The following is a 15,716-nucleotide window of genomic DNA, read 5'->3' on the forward strand; positions in this document are numbered from 1 at the left end:
TTATAACATGGTAGATAGGAAGTTTCGCGGCTAAATGCGGCTAAAGTAAACAAGTTCGTCATTCCACAGAGAGAAGAGAGGGGCGGGGCGAACAGAGCTTATTTGCATTTAAAGGAACAACCCCTTAGAATAAGATGATTTTTGCAGAGCTCATTTTGACAAGGTAGAAAGAGTGTTGTTTTACAAAACCATTGAGAATTTTTAATCAAAGTATATTAGAGACTTTTCATTAAGACCCTAAAGAATCATATCAACTTGTGGAAAATGGGCATCCAGTGACCCCTTTAAATTATTTTAATTTGAGGAATTTTCTCAGTGAATAGTGATATATGTAATTAATAGGGCTGCCCTCGACTGAAGATTTTTCTGGTCAACTAGTAGTCGTTCATTTAAAGCATTAGTCGACTTTTAGTCACGTTTTTTTAATAAATCATAATAATGAGGCTTTAATTGTCTACATAGCCTAATAAACGCTCAAGCACACCAGCAGATATAATAACTATGAACTATGTCAGGGAAAAACAACAAGGAGACTGCATTAACGTTTTAGTAATTTATTGATCAACTACCGTTTTTTATTTGTTTTTAGCTTAAGAGATGAAGTTGGTGACACTGATTTGTCACTTCTCTACAGTAGTAATGCGCATATATACACGTTTCATACAGATTACATAATCTGAGAATATTTGTTTTCTATTTGAATTAGCTCATTTGAAAGTAGACATTTCACTCTCCAGATATATTTTCATGTCTGTATAAACAGAGTTTCAAAGTTTCACGCTCAAGTTCACAAAGTCCGAGGCAGCAGAGAGCGCATCCTGTTTGCTTACATTATTTTACAAAAGTGCAACGTTTCGTTGTTATTCTGAGTGCACACATATAACCATAGAGTCTTTACAGATTCAAAAGATGTATTACTTTTATCTGTATAAGCAAAAATGACAGAGTATTTTAAGAACAAGTGACCGCACCAGCGCCTCCATCTGTCATGCAATATGCGCGCTGCTGTTCAGCTTCCACACTCTGCACAGACACTTGAAAAGCGCACATTTTTCTAGGTTAACTTTAGATTAAGCTGCCATGTAAAGTTGCTACTACATGCATCTTTTAGATGAAAAGCCATATTAGAGGTCGATGAATGATAGGTGAGCTTTTATATATTCTGCCTGATGTACTATATTAACAATCTGTCCACTACGGACTGTGTGACTTCGCCACTTCCTGTGGAAGTGTTTTCTGCGTGTTGTTGGTTGACCAAGCCATTCTCGTTGACTGTTAGTCGACTGTTAGGGGGCAGCCCTATTGATTAATTGTGATGAATTTGATTAGTTAGGATAGCATGTAATTCATTTGATTGAAAAAAATTATCAGTTGACAGGCCAGATGTTTATACGAGGAGCTATGCAGACTACACATGGAAGTAAAGGCCCATTACTGTCAGTCTAAATGAAGGGGCCAGTGTGAGGTGTGTTCAGAACATTTGTTTTCTCTTATGCTATATATTTGTAGTATGACATCAGAGTCACATGATGTAATGCGGCTACACAGAGAAGCTTTCAGACCACACAGTAGACTACATGTGAATCCAGTATCTGTGCTGTTTGCTGTTTTAAGGTTAATGTCTTAGGAATGAAGACACACACATATATCATGTATGTACAGAATGATTATATGAGGTGGATATTGATTTAAACAAATAGCTCATCGTGTATAGACCTGCTCTTGTATGCAGCTCTGAAACTGCTTGTTTTTCCAGCACTATTTGTTAATCAAAGTACATGGATCGGATGTGCTGTGTCTTTGCATTTTGACTTGATCTATTAGACAACATCCAGAGCTGAGACAGCAGGCTAATTAAACATTTCAAGTGAACGTTGAACTCCCGAGTTAATTAAACACAAGAGTTCATTAGTCTTCTACCGACTTCAGAAAACTTTGAAAGCATAAGGTTCAGAATTCATTTGCTCATCATTAGCAGAAGCTCATAATTACTCGTGACCTTAAAGTTCCTGAATGCTGTTATAGCTAAGAGAGCTAATTAGTTGTGAAAACTCTAAATGTCACAACATTTATGTGAACATGAAGAACATGTGACTTTTTTTCACCCAAAAATGAAAACTAGATGACAATTTACTCACTCTCAGGCCATCCAAGATGAGTTTGTTTCTTCAACAGAACAGATATGAGGCAATTTAGCATTACATCACCTACTCACCAGTGGATCTTTTGCAGTGAATGGCTGCCATCAGAATGAGAGTCCAAATCGCTGATAAAACATCAGTTACGCTATTTTTTTTTTTTAAGAGTGTATTGTAACCCTATTGTAGTTGTTAGAATGTTCACGGATCAGTGATCTCCACGTAAAACCGATTGTGCAGACCAAACCGTAAGTCATAGAGACTTGAAACTTGGAGGGATGGTAGTATTCACACCACTGACAACGTGACCTGAGCTCACCCCAGTTGGCCTGATGGGGGCGCTACAGCGATGAAGAGTACGAAATTGCTCATACATCCTAAACCGTCAGTTGCAGACTCAAGTGTCTTATGTCATTGGAATCCTTGGCTCACTCTGGACAAAATGCAGGCCTCAGATTCGATCATGAGCCTGCAAAATTTGAGGGTATTTTGCATTTTTGACAAATTAGTCCTAGGTTTTTCACACGATCAGAACCAAACCAGTGCAGAAATTTTCAATATCAATAATTCTCAAAAAAAAAAATTTGGTGCCAAAACTTTTGAAAGGGGCAGGGCCAGTTTTAGTAAAATGCCTATAACTCCTGAACGGAATGAGATATCTCCACCCAAACTTGGAACACTTATGTAAGAGCTCAATCTGAGGCTACAGGGAAAAAATCGTGGAGCTTGGCCACTTGGTGGCACTGTAAGTGGGAAAAAACATAATAATGGCTATAACTGCACAACCATTCATCCTATCAGCATGAAAATTTGTGTGCATGGTCTTGGTTCGAAGTGCTGCAAGTGTTTGCGAATCTCAAAAAACATGGCTGCCATTGGCCGACGAAGTTTGAGCACCTGTTAGACAAGGTTAACGAAGGCTGATCAGAACGAAACTCGATGGGCCTGTTCAACTCACAGCCCCAAAAGTCTGAGAGAAATTTGAAATAAATTGGCCAGTGGGGGGGGCAATATCACATTTTTCAAGGGCATAAATGATTGTACGTCACACGATTTTCGCACATACGTACAATATTTGTATCATACGATAGAACTCCTCATTCTGGACAGCTTTGCCTCTAGAACCACTGCTATCAATCAAATCGTTTGTTAAATGATTGAGAAGATGTAAAAAACCTACTTTTGCGAACTAGTCCTAGGTTTTTCGCTCAATCTGGAAAAAAAAAAACACTGCAGTACAATTCTCTGGATTCTCTAGGCCAATAATTATCAAGAAAAATGTTGAAATTTAACCTTTGGGAAGCTATAACTGGGTCGTTTAGAAAAGGGGCCTGTCCAAATTTTCCACAAATCCTATAAAGCCTAAATGAAAACTCACAAAACCTGCTGAGCATAGAGCAACAGGTGGTTCTAAACAAGCAAAGTTTTAAGGGGACCACAGCTAGAACAGTCATAAATGTCACAAAATATAATATTTCTCTGGTAAATTACCTGTATTTGCATAAAAAGGCTAGCTACATAATGTTTTTTTCATATGTGCTTAAATGCCTTAAAGTGCTTGAACTCCGGTAATCGCTGCTTGCAGCTTTTTTCCCTTCTTCTTCACACAACATTAATTGGTGGACTGGAGTTTTTACTTGTGGATTATTGTGATGTGTTTATTAGCTGTTTTGACTCTCATTCTGATGGCACCCATTCACTGCAGCGGATCCACTGATGAGCAAGTAATGCAATACAAAATTGTTCCAAATCTTTTTAGATGAAGAAACATCTTAGATGGCTTGAGGGAGAGCGAATATTCAACAATTTTGGTGAACTGCTCCTTTAACTATAGAAAATATGTATGTGTTTACATTTAACAGCTCTATTATGAGCTGTATATATCTTAAAGAAATGTTCCAAGTTCAAAACAAGTTTATCTGAGTCAGCAGCATGTGTGACAAATTGTTGATTACCACAGAAACTAATTTTGTAAATGCACTGCGAAGACGCAATGAATGAGAATTCATTTAGGCCAGTGCATTTAGAGAATTGATATGTCTTTCATCATGGCAGACTTTTTTTTATTGATTTTCGGATCATGGGCTGCTAGAGGAGCAAGAAAACCAGGAATCATCAGTTAAAGTATTGAGAAGCATTTAAAGAGATTTAATGAAATAGTGTGTAATTTATTTATTTTTTTTTGCAATGAAATGTTGTGTACAAAGTTAAAGAAAGTTCATAAATTTGGCCCCTTCATACTTTGGGATATATGCCAAAGAACATAATCTAAAACTGATTTTATATCTGTATATACTGTAGGGTGGGATAGAGTTTCATGTTGACTACAGGATTCACTCATCAGCATTTGGAAACTATGACTTTTCTATGTGGTAAGCAAGTAGTTTTTTGTGCGTGGATTCCTTTTGTGTCACGTTGCACGAGAGCATAAATGAACAAAACAGAAATAAAAATACGAATTCATATTCATTTTCAGAGCTACACGTGCCCGATATCCACCTCACCACCACCACATTTTCTGCACTCCCATGTATGACAGTCAAAAATCTTTGCTGTGTTGAGAAAGAAAGGTTCTCTGGTTTAATTTGTACCAACTGCTCATTAGATTGAGGCCCAAGAACGTGAGGCGTGAGATGTATCGCAGTGCTCTTTTGCCAAGGATATCAGCTAAACCTCAGATCTGGTTTGGGTTGCTGCTGTGAGCAGCTCTCTTGGCACTTAAAATGTGTCGCATGATTTCTTGCCTGCCTCATAAACAGAGGGGCACAGTGGAACTGTGATAAGCCCTTCTGATTCCTTTGAAGTGCATGACTGCTCATCTTGGAAAGAGATCATGGCATGTATGAACAGAAATCTCAGATTCACAATTGAGAGAGTTGAGTGTATGTTGTCAGAGAGAGTGATTGGGGTATTGGACTTCCAAACCTCTGAAAGCTGAGCAGGAAAAAAACTGAACAACATAGTCACTCATAAATCATTTCAATCTGTGACTTGGCTCTGCTGTACAAACACAAGAGCTCAATATTTGTGCCTCATTTTTTTCTTTCCTTTCCAAAATATGTGCTATTCTATTGCTGTAATGCCACTGAATTAGATATGACCACAACAGTGCTAGCCAAGTGGTTCCCAAATCCATCTTTCTGTCCTGTGGTTCACAAAAAGCTGTTACAATGAAGCTAAATAAGGGAATAAACATTCAGTTATCTAGTTCGTCATTTAATCAGAGCCAATAATTAACAATTTTTTAAATGTCAGTTTTTTTTTTTTTAATTTTAAATTTTTTAAATGTCATGCAGAGACACTTTCACTAGAACGAATCAGACTTTCCAGTTCTACATATGAGAAAAAATCACATAAGACGAGTCAATTCATTAGAATGATTCAGACTTTCCAATGCTGCATAAAGCAATCCAGGGTCATGAAAAAAACATGCCTCTATATGCATTTCTGCAACACATTAATTACGTACCTTACTGCACATTTCAAGGCAGTTTCAAAGTGAAATGTCCAGAGAGTCTATGGAATTATTTTTGTGCCAATAAGAATGAACGTAACTTTATAAAACTGAACGTAACTTTCCAAGAAACGATCAAAAATATGCCACTGCAAAAGAAGAAAAACACAATGAAAATGAAAAAATGAACGAATGAACGAATTTAACATGCTCTTCAAATATGCTTCATTCTTTGTTAATGATTTTCAAAGAATCGTTTTCGCGAATCATGGATTCTGAATGCGTTGCCACAGCTTTCGCTTACGCTTCGCAAATTTTCGTTTGCTGTTTTGGCACAAACCTCTCGTGGGGGCGGGCTTAACAGCGATCTACTCTGATTGGCTAATGAGCTTTTGATGGACAGTTGCTCTCTGACCTGGAAGCACAGACGGTGACATCAGTGGCGCACATATTGGAAAGTTGTTGCGGTGTGCAATACGTCGTGCTTTGTTTATATTAAGTATTAATGTTATTAGTATTTCACCTACGGTCGTCTCTTAGTTTCTAAAGATGAGCTCCCAGGAGAGACACGGAGCAGCATCATCTTCCACCTCAGCTTGTCCCTCAGGGCAGCTTGAAGTAAGTTCGTGTTGCTAAAGTAACATTAATCAATAACATCGATAAAAGTTTTATTCATGTACAGTGTGCAACAGTTCTGATAGTTTCTATAAACAAAGCACGACGTATTGCGCCACTGATGTCACCGTCCGTGCTTCCAGGTCAGAGAGCAACTGTCCATCAAAAGCTCATTAGCCAATCAGAGTAGATCGCTGTTAAGCCCGCCCCCACGAGAGGTTTGTGCCAAAATAGCAAACGAAACTTTGCGAAGCGTAAGCGAAAGCTGTGGCAACGCATTCAGAATCCATGATTCGCGAAAACGATTCTTTGAAAATCATTAACAAAGAATTAAGCATATTTGAAGAGCATGTTAAATTCGTTCATTCGTTCATTTTTTCATTTTCATTGTGTTTTTCTTCTTTTGTAGTGGCATATTTTTGATCGTTTCTTGGAAAGTTACGTTCAGTTTTATAAAGTTACGTTCATTCTTATTGGCACAAAAATAATCCCATAAGAGTCGTGCTAAAACACGCGTTCAATACATGACCGTGACATTTTTTTATTACGCTGCTTGAGATACGTATCGCAGCTGTTCAGAATTCAAATATCCGGGGAGTGTCGCTAAAGGTTAATGCTCTGTTATGTTGTAAATATCCCCTACACCAAACCCAACCCTAAACCTACCCGATAGATATAAAAACGCATTTGTTGATACAGCCGTGCTGTTTTAACGTCCTTAAAATAACCTTCCGTAGTTTCACTGGGTTTGTACCAGAGATTTTTATCAAGTGCATCTCTGTATCATGTGAGCTACCAAGCAAACCTACTGTATTAGAAAACTCATGCATATGAGGCTGTATATGTGATGACAACGTTCAAAAGTATTAGTTTTTAAATCGTGCCGGATGTTTGAAGTCATAACATCTGACTGGGTGAAAATTAGGTTTTATGAGGCCTAATCAAAACTTTGTACCTGTAAATCATACTTTGTGTGAAAAGGAATAAAAGATTTGTACATACACTACCAGTCAAATGTTTTTAAACCATAAGATTGCTCACCAAGCCTGCATTTGTTTGATCCAAAGTACAGCAAAAAAAAAATTACAATTTTGAAATATTTTTACTGTTTAAAATAACTATTTTCAATTTGAATATATTTTGTAAAAAAATGTAATTTAAAATGTAATTTATTACTGTGATTTCAAAGCCGAATTTTTAGCAGCATTACTCCAGTCACATGATCCTTCAGAAATCATTGTAATATTCTGATTTGCTGCTCAAAATACATTTATTATTATTATGTTGAAAACAGCTGAGTAGATTTTTTTCCAGTTTCTTTGATGAATAGAAAGTTCAGAAGAATGGCATTTATCTAAAATAGAAATAATTTGTAACATTATAAATGTCTTTATCACTTTTGATCAATTTAAAGCATCCTTGCTAGATAAAAGTATTAATTTCTATAATTTCTTATCCAAAAATATATATATATATACTGACTCCAAGCTTTTGAATGGTATAGTGTATAATGTTAACAGCTTTTTATTTTAGATAAATGCTGATTTTTTTAATCTTTCTATTCATCAAAGAATCCTGAAAAAATACAGGTCATAATAATAATAAAATGTTTCTTGAACAGCAAATCAGCATATTTGAATGATTTCTGAAGGATCATGTGACACTGAAGACTGAAGTGATGATGCTAAAAATGTAGCTTTGATCACAGGAATAAATTACATTTTAAAATATATTAAAAAAAAAAAATAGTAGTAAAAATATTTCAAAGTTTTACTGTTTTTGCTGTTCTTTGGATCAAATAAAGATATTTTTAGAGATTTTTAGACAAACCAATTCACTAACTATTTGGACTGTGACAAATATGGTAGACTAGCATTATCCAGCAAAACTAAGTTTGGCGAACAGGACAGTATTCCTTTAAAAAGTATTTCATGGATAGTCAGTCATACTTGACTTTAGGTGATGCTAATGATATTGACACAAAACTTTACAGACCTTTCTTTAATCATAATAATGTTAACTTACAGTTCCCTGAGCAAACCAGATGTTGATTCAGTCACCATTCTGCGGTATGTTTCCCAAAAGCATTAATAGCTAACTCATCTTGTTGAACAAGAATAAAAGAACCGGCTCATATGAGTCATTCGTTCGGGAATCAGGCTGCACTGATTGTGCTGTATGTTTTGAGTCACTGAAAAGAACCATCTCATAAGATTAATTTGTTTGTGTTGCTGCACTGCTTTTAATTCACTGAAATAAACTGACTCGTAAGAGTCATTAGTTCTTGACTTAGACTTCACTGATCGATCATGCTGTATGTTTGTGATTCACTTAAAAGAACCGTCGACATCTGATAAGTATGTGGTTTGTCATTTTGTGATTTGTACTACACAAATACGAACAGATAGGCATTTTAATTGGTGGTAATGTATCTTTTTACTGCATCACATGCCAAACTGATTATACTTACTAAAATTCAGGTAAAATGTTACATCTTTTTTCTTGCATATAGTTTCAAAAGCAAGAACTGCTGCGGTATAACAACATTTTTTAACATTTTCCCAGATTGGTTGGTCCAAGAATCTAACACGCTCTCCTTAGAAGTTCCCACCTCTGAATATACATGGGAAGCAATCATGACTTGCTATGGCTTGGCAGCTGATAACCTTGAAGTGACACCACAGAATGGATGGATGTGTTTGGGCAAGGCAGTGATGTAAATTAAAAAGTGAGAGGAAGATATTGTGACAGTGATTGAGCGCGTAATGAAAGGTTGTGAATCATACAAACCTACTCTTCCCATTTTAGCAGACTGGTTTGCCAGCAAATTTAGGCTGTGAGATTCCTCCAGGTGGAGCCCCTGATTCAGCACATATCTTTGCCTACATATTTGTAATATATCTGGTCTGCATGTTTGCTTTAGCTTGGGTTTAATATGAGTTATGTTATATGCATGCTTTTATACACCTTCGTCAGGTTAGACGCCATATTAAATTTAACGCGGATGTGAGGGATAGACTTACAGTTTTGCCACACACATATAAAGATTCTAGATCATGTCATTTTCACAACTCAACTTTTAAAACTGTTTCATGGAGTTTTTTCCTCACAGCCTCATTTTCATCCATGTTAAATTCAATATGACGCCTAACCAGTGACAGTTTATTTTTACACTCTAAAAAATGCGGGGTTAAAAACAACCCAACTTAAGTTTGGTCTCATTTTAAAGAAGACCCATGAAGTAGAAGAAGTTGCTAGAAAATAAAAGCCATAATAAAGCCAAAATAAAGATTTTGTTTGGGCACAGTACCAAATTTTCCCCATTAGATGCCAGCAAAATTCCACTGGTGCACACAGTGGTTGGATTTGTGATTTGCAGTAGACTTTTTCTCTCGCAAATATTACAAGAACACAAGATTTTTTTTATGACACACATACAAACCACACTCTGACATCCATACCAACACACCCACACAATTATAGCTGTATTATTTATCCAATTGGCTCTATAATATGCAGAAGCTGAAAACAGGAATAAAGCTTTATTGGCCAAATCTGAAAAATGGCACCATCTGGTGAAAAATGGTATTTTTTTTTTATTTTGAAGTCTTACCAACAGAATGAAAGTCTATTAACAAAAATTGCATGATTTTACAGTTAAATGGCACTGTGATTAAAAATAGCCGTTTTAATGGGTTTCAATGGTGACATTTTTGTCCTTAAGGTCCTGGGAGGAACTATTTTCATTACCTAGTGCAAAATAGATTTATTTAAGGAAATGGGGGTGAAATAATAAAATTCCAATAAAAATACACACCTGTGCCAAAATGTATGCAGCTGGCAATAACACAGGCAAAATGATCAAAAAAACAAAACTAAAGAGGACAAAAATGTCCAAAAGGTTGCACAAGGGTTAATTTTAGTGTATCCAACAGTTCTCTCTAATTGCTTTTTACCAAAATAGTGCTAATTCTCGTGTCAGTGTGTTGCCGAAATCTAAACCGGTGAAGGGCTGCTGCTCACCAGGGTGACTGCGAACTTCAGACTGCGGCCTTGCGTTTCACTTGTAGCTGAAAGATGCCGTGACTGACACTAAAACCCGCCCATAAACAAACAGTACTGACATCAGAGAACATTAAATTAAATTAAATTAAATTAAATTAAATTAAATTAAATTAAAGCCTGTGGTCTGACTGTAACTCAACAGCTGGGGTGTTTCGTCAGAGACAGGCTTAACCCAGCAGTTGGGTAGAAAAAAATAACCCAGCATTAAAAATGACCCAGCAACTTAGTTACAGAAAAACATCCCAGCGCCTGGGTAAAAATATTAAAAACAACCCAATAAAATGACCCAACAAGCTGAACCCAGCATTTGGGTTAAAAAAATAACCCAGCATTTTTTAGAGTGTGCTTTTATATATTGTAATATAGTTCATGGGTTAGTGTTAAAATGGCATACTACAGTCTAAAATATTTAAAGGGATAGTTGACCCAAAAATTAAAATTCTGTCATTATTCTGTCGCTGTTTTTGCGAATACAAAAAGTATTCTTGTAACTTCATAACATTATGGCTGAAACACTGATGTCACATGGACTATTTTAAGGATGCTTAAAATGAACTTTTTGGGCCTTGAACGTGTCAGTCAGGTTACTGTCTATGCAAGGTAAGAAAGCTCTCAGATTTCACCAGAAATTTCTTAATTTGTGTTCCAAAGATGAACGCAGGTCTTACAGGTTTGGAATGACATGATGGTGAGTAATTAATGACAGAATTTTTATTTTTGGGTTAACTATCCCTTTAACAGTATACTGTTTTAGAAATTTGTGCATATGCATTTTTTTTCTTTTGCAAAGTTTTTCTTTTAAAGCTCTCTTCCTGTTTGTCAGCCTGTTTCCTGTGGGCATGAGCAACCTGAGCTCAGTGCTACAGATGGAGTCCAGGGAAACACCTACAGTATGTGAAGTGTGGGATGACAGCATTATGGCTGTTCTGTTAGTTATGTTCAGCTCTGCACTTGAATGCAGGCATTGAGGAGTGTTTCTGGTCGAGAGCCAGGTGGATGTGCTTTCCTCTCTCTAGGGTCAGCGGACAGATCCATGCTGGTCCCACAAAACCAGGTGCTCACAGAGAATCTCATGGAAATCCTTTAATCCTTTAATAAGCGAGACAATTGTTGGCATAGAGTAAGAGTATAGAGCTATAAAATTAAAGTCATGCTGTTCGCATTTTACTTACGTAATCTGATGTATTTTTGAGTGAAACAGGATATTCAAGTGGAAAAAAAGGTAGGGTGGGACTTTGATTCATTGGGAATTGATCGGACTGTGAAACATGCGCATTATATGCTGGAATGGAAGTGGGTGGTTTTGAGGGAAACGGTTGAGAAAGAAAGAGGCATTTATGCAATTACGTCTATAATAAATAGAAAAAGATATCCATTAGTGAGTGGTTGACCAAGATGCATTTTGGCCAGTTCTTTAAAAAAAAAAACAACGAGATTGGTGACTTTTGATTGCAGTCTTTGGTATTTCGGAAAATTTGGGATACATGAGAGATTACAGAGTCATTATCTTTTTCTCAGGAGACAAATCCTTTTAAGCAATTTCAGCAATTGAATTAATCTAATTATTGTCAAGGAGAAACAGCTGAGATGTTTAACAGGCCTCATTTGTGAGTTGTCTTTCCTCTGGACGACTACAGATGCCAAATTCGCTGTTAGCAAATAAGTGTTTCTCTTTACTGTGACACACCAATGTCTTATTTTTCAGTGGATTTTCAGACTTGACTTTATCTTCCATTTCCAGTTATGTGGTGTTACATGCCCATTATGGTTTTTACCACAGATTAAATGTGTTACAGCTTTGTGTCTGGCTGAAACTAGTGTAGAATAGACCATCTGTTTGAATCATAGCCATCGTCAGTGTTCCTGGTGATTTTCTCTGACATTGGATTCATAGTTCAGACAGCAGGCATAGATTAGAGTGCCAGCCAGTGTTGGGCAAGCTACTCAAAAAGTGTAGCTAGCTGTGCTGACAAATACTCTACAGAAAAACAATGAGGTAACATAAGATGAAAACAACCCTGTAGAGAAAGTATATCAGTTACACAATGTGATACTGGCAAGATTCTTTATATATTTTGTCATGTAATGGCATTTTGGTAGTTCATTGTGCTTAAAAGTGTCACCTGAAGCACTTAATCATAAGTTGTACAGGTGCTGAGTTTAACTTTCTTTTGTGCTGACTAACAATAAGATCCAGGTTTGGTTTTAGCTGGTGCATATCCACTCTATTGTTTTCTAACGCGGGGTTAGTTGTAACACACATGGTTTAAATATTTCCACACATGCTAGCATAACCAAATTTACGGTATTTACTAGTTGCCATACCAACACTATACAGAGAAAAAAGTGCGCCAAAATTCAAAAGCCTTTTGAAGACATCGCTAAATATATATTTTAGCATAGTAAAAGTACATTTCTGGCTGAAGTAAATCTCAAGTAAATTTCATCTCAGTTTTTAGTATTCATTTAAAATGAGACAAATCTGCTATTATTTTAATCTACAATCTGTTATTTATCAGTTTAGATAGTTTATTAATGCTTTGCAAACCAGCAGAAGACACTAACTGGTTTTAAATTCCAGTCCCACTGATGGGGAACGTTGTAACACTGCGTTACAGTCTGCCCCGCTATATTAAACTATGCTATTCTATGACATTAGTGATGTAATTTTCACTATTTATTTTTATGGATTTTAATAAGAAATCACAAGAAGCAGGTGAATAAAAACTGACAATCGTTTAATGTTCAAAAATTATTATTTGCAGAAATGTAAAGCATTTTGGCTCGTTTACGTGTCTCGTGTTCTATGAGAGCTGTGTTTGGAGGGAGGGAAGTGTTTTTTGGAATGTCTGAATGTGTTTCATCTATTTACGCACACTGTTTTGAACTATACTGTATAGCTGTGTTTTGCAATCAGGGCCGTCCCACGTGTGGTTGCGATGTGTTCATTGTGAAACTCAAAAAATTTGAGTTTTTAATTTTTAAAAAACGCCATTATTTTATATTTAAAAAGTTACTCATTTTATTTTATTGACAAAATATTTTAGCTTGTCGTGTATATTTTTTTAAATTCGATCAGATTTTAAGATGTCATATGGTCATGTTACAACGTGCCCCTCACATGTTACAATGTACCCCACCTATGGGGCATTTCACTTCCTTTCTTTTGAGGTAAATAACGAAAAACATATACACTGTAATTATGAAAGAAAGCGAGGTATTTGTACTAGGCAAGTGTGAAATTAACATGGATAAAAAATTATACGATAAGATCATGTTCAATGAAGATATTTTGTGAATTTAATACTGTAATTATATCAAAATTAATTTTTGATTAGTAATATGGATTGCTAACTTCATTTGGACAATTTTAAAGACGTGCAAGATTATTTTCAGTATTTTTACTTTTTTTACACCCTTAGATTTTTAAATAGTTGCTTCTTGGCCAAATATTGTCATATCCTAACAAATCATACATCAGTGGAAAGCTTATTTATCCTATTTTTATTTAGTTACAGTCCTTACATTTCATCATTCAGAGCGTTTAACGTTATATCCTATTTTTATTTAGTTACAGCAATAGCGATGCCTTTATCCATGTTAGAGAAGCTGGAACGGAATGTCTTTAGTGACGCTTCTTTGATGCATATGTGGATTTTCTGCACGAGGATGCCAGTATGAATGAAACTCATTCTATTTTGCGTAATAACTCGAAAAAATAATACCTCTCTCAAAAGAAAAATTAAGCAGACATATACTAAACTATGCTTTTGCCAGTGTACAGAGGTTTACAGAAGTATTAGTGATGCTTCCACTTCGCTATTAAGAAAATGGCTATTTACAATTTGTGGACACTTCTGCCCAACACTGGTTTCCGGCATTGTTCAGTCTTATTCAGTCTTATAGCCCATCATATACATGCTGTTTGACAGTTGTGAGCGACACATTGATTGACAGGTCATCAGTGGCTGAGCTCCCCAGCAGCTTTTCTCAAGCCACTTATGCATATGAATGAGGGACCTCTGGAGGATGAAGGGTGGGCTTGACTACAGCAATGAGGGAGGTAAAGGTTAGTGAGGGGGTGGCACAACCCTAATGACCCCAATTCTACCACCCTGATAAAAAGCTGTATTTCTCCTGCTAAAGGGGCTTTGTGCTTTCCCTCCACTTGCCTCATGGGAACTTACTTTGAGTGTGTGCTGTATGGAGTGGGTCGCAAGAGCCAGACATGGCAGTCGGCCATTCCCAATGAACAATGCCAGAGAATAGCTTTATTTGTCAAGGTTTCTTCAAGCTGTATATAGAGGAGCTTTTGGAAAGGATGAATGGCTTCAGACCGCTGGCCCACTCTCACCCTCCACTGTCTCAGCTCTATTGATTAACCCACCCGCTCGGCTGAGAAACGGGGGCAGATACTGGAGTTTACAGATTATGTCAATTAGCAAGAGACGGTGGTCCTCGTTTAACTCTTGCCTGTGCAGCCCTCCCAGGCTAGGGCTCTCAGGGCCTGGAGGTCAAAGTTTGCGACCCTGCTGCCAAAACACAGAGGCTTGTCGCTCTATGTGACCTTTCCAGCAACCTTGACCCTTCAGGGGCCTCCGTGTTGGTTCCTCTCACAAAGCAGTGACAGAGAAGCCTCGCTGTCGACGATTCGCAAGGGAAATGGATTTATTTATCAGATTCTGTTGTTTTTCCGTAAAGGCGTAAATCTCCCAGGTGGACGTGTTTGTTCTGCTAGGCGGTCGGCGGGACTGCAGCGGCATGATGGACTTTACAGATGTTCTGCTCTTAAATTATGAGCTCCTGTGCTCACGATTAATTCTGCGCTGCTGATGAGAGTCGACCGATGCATCTCAAATGATTTTTCAAGTCAGAAGCCATGAGCTCTTCCACTGCGGAGGGTCTCTGTGCTGTATCCTGTGGAACAGAGCTCCCATTAACACTCATCTCTCAAAGCAGAGCTGTCTCACCGCACATCCCGTTTGTCCAGGAATGCAGACACGTTCATGTCTCTATAGTGTAGTTTACATCAGGATTGAATGCAAGGTCTTGCCTTCTCAAGCGTATGTATCAAATATTCATAAATAATATTTAAAATTAAGCAATGGTGTTTAATCTGATTTTTATTTGAACATTCAATTTCCTAAATATTTCACCTTTGTACTAATTGAGATTTGGTTAGTTTGATCGTCGTTGTTGTTGGCTAACAATAAGATCCAGGTCTGGTTTTAGTTTATTGTTGGTAGATATCCAGTCTATTGTTTTCTGTGTTCTAAATCTTCTTACTGTTTTTCTAACAGAGTTAGAAAAATCTCCAAACAGTTTAGCGCATTGATCTATTAGAATAATCTGAATCGCTTTCGCTTTTTAAACCACTACAAAAGTGTAACGTTTTTGTTGTCCTTTGGTGTGACACCCCTAAATTATATTATATTATAAAACTA

This window comes from Labeo rohita, chromosome 13, assembly GCF_022985175.1.
Source record: "Labeo rohita strain BAU-BD-2019 chromosome 13, IGBB_LRoh.1.0, whole genome shotgun sequence".
Classification (NCBI taxonomy): domain Eukaryota; kingdom Metazoa; phylum Chordata; class Actinopteri; order Cypriniformes; family Cyprinidae; genus Labeo; species Labeo rohita.